The sequence below is a fragment of the Mus pahari genome, chromosome 9 (assembly GCF_900095145.1).
Source record: "Mus pahari chromosome 9, PAHARI_EIJ_v1.1, whole genome shotgun sequence".
NCBI lineage: Eukaryota > Metazoa > Chordata > Mammalia > Rodentia > Muridae > Mus > Mus pahari.
Window position 1 is genome coordinate 47,126,345 of NC_034598.1, and position 2,547 is coordinate 47,128,891.

Below are 2,547 nucleotides of genomic sequence, written 5' to 3' on the forward strand. Positions count from 1 at the left end.
AAAAAAAAAAAAAAAAAAAAAAAAACACAGCATGAAGCTCAGAGGGGAGATGAGGTATACCAAGGTGAGGTAGAGGAGTCAGTAGTGGATGAATTTGATCAATATGCATTGCATATTTGAATAAAACATACTATTTAAAAATTTTAAGAATAAGTATGTAAACAATGAAACAAATAGTATTTTAAAATTTAAAGACTAATTATAAAACAATGAAACATACTCAAAATGTAAAGGACCTAGTCATGAAACCATGATTTGATTTTTTTCATCTTATAAAACACTAATAATTTTTCACTTTTGTTACAATTCTAGTTTTTGAACCAGAAATCATACTGGAGAATCATGGAGAAAATTCCAGTCCCCCTGTTGGCTACTTAGTGAAAAACCTATGCATTTTAGAAGTCTTCAAACATGAAAAGTTAGAAGTTACTTTTTCCAAGAGCATCAAATATATATGTTTTAGTACATTATTAAAACAGAAAAAAAAGGACTCCTTTGGAAATATGCATTGTGTGCATTTTTGAGTAAGCAAACTTATAAATAATTTCTAATTGCAAAATCTAGTTAAAAACAAATATCTTCTTCTTAGGCTTGAAAATATTGAGATACCCACAATTGATTACAGAAATGCTAAAATGTTTTATTGAAAAAGAAGATGGATATATTAGCACAAAGAAAAGTACCAAATGAAGAGAAGATCAAGGAATGAGGTAATGAATTAAATCTTTCCTTAAAACTCTACTTTGGATGTAGCTTCCCTGTAATTTCTCTAAGACACAAGTCAGCTTTCTGCTCTCTGGATCTTGCAGAAATGTATTTGTCCTTATTCTGGGAAATCCCCTGAGCCTTACCTTTAAGGGTTGTCTTGTCTATGTATCAATCAGTGGCAGGACACTGCATGATCAGTTGTACTCTATGGTGACCACTGGTTGTTTTCTGTGATGGCCTCAATCCATGACATATAGAAGTTTCTTTGATGATGGATGAAAGCTACACTTATTGGTGGGTATAGGATAACATTTGCATGAAGTTTGTAATCAGGTAAGTCTAGTAAAGTGGCTGTAGTAGTAGATTCTCCTCTAAGATCCATGACCTCACCATTCCTGGGTAATTGACTAGGTTTCCAGTACCAGGCATTGAGTAGACTTCCTTCCTGTTGAGTAGGCTTTAAGTCCAATTACAAAATTGTTGTTTACTGCTAAGACATGAAAGCCACTATTTCCTCTTTAGAAGTTTATTTATTTACTTTTAATTTAATCGTTTATTTATTTAATATATTTTTTATACTCCAGATTTTATTACTGCAAATCCACCCTTTGACTGTTCCACATACCATACCTCCTCCCTGCCCCCATCTCCACAAGGATGTCTCCAACACCCACCACCTACCCCACCAGACCTCTAAACTTCATGGGGCCTCCAGTCTCTTGAGGGTTAGGTGCATCTTCTCTGACTGAATCCAGACCCAGTGATCTTCTGCTGTATATGTGTTGGGGGCCTCATATCAGCTGGTGTATGCTACCTGTGAATTTTCCTCTTGATACTGATTTCATTGTGTCTCATAAATTTTGGAATGCTGTACCTTCATTTTCACTGAATTCTAGAACATCTTTAATTTCTTTCTTATTTCTTCCCTGACCAAGTTATACTTGAATAGAGATTTCTTCAGTTTCCATGAGTATGTGGAATTTCTGTTGATTTTCTTGTTATTGGAGTCCAGCTTTACTTCATGGTGATATGATAGTATTTATGGGATTGTTTCAATCTTCTTGTGTCTGTTGAGGCTTGTTTTGGGTCCAATTATATGTCAGTTATGGAGAAGGTTCCATGTGGTGCTGATAAGGTTTTGTTTGTTTGTTTGTGGGTGAAAAGTTCTGTAGATATCTGTTAAATCCATTTGGTTCCTAACTTCTGTTAGTTTTACTTTGTCTCTGTTTAGTTTCTATTGCAGTGACCTGTCCTTTGGTGAAAGTGGTGAGAAGCCAAACCATACAGGGAAAAAGAGAAAGCATCTTCAATAAACGGTGCTGGTCTAACTGGTAATCTGCATGTAGAAAGATGGAAATAAATCTATATTTGTCACCTTGCACAAAGCTCAAGTCCAAGTCGATCAAGGACCTCAACATAAAACCAGATACACTACATCTAATAGGAGAGAGAGTAAGAAGCAATCTGGAGTGTATTGGCACTGGGAAAATTTTCCTGAACAGGACACCAATGACTCAGGCTCTAAGATCAACAATTGACAAATGAGACCTTATGAAACTGAAAAACTTCTGCAAAGCAAAGGACATAGTCAATAGGACAAAATGGCAACCTGATCTTTTCTTAGAGAAAAGATCTTCAGTAACCCTATGTACTGGTTAGTTTTGTGTCAACTTGACACAGCTGGAGTTATCACAGAGAAAGGAGCTTCAGTTGGGGAAATGCCCCCATGAGATCCAGCTGTAAGGCATTTCCTCAATTAGTGATCAAGGGGGGAGGTCCCTTGTGGGTGGTGCCATCTCTGGGCTGGTAGTCTTGGTTCTATAAGAGAGCAGGCTAGGC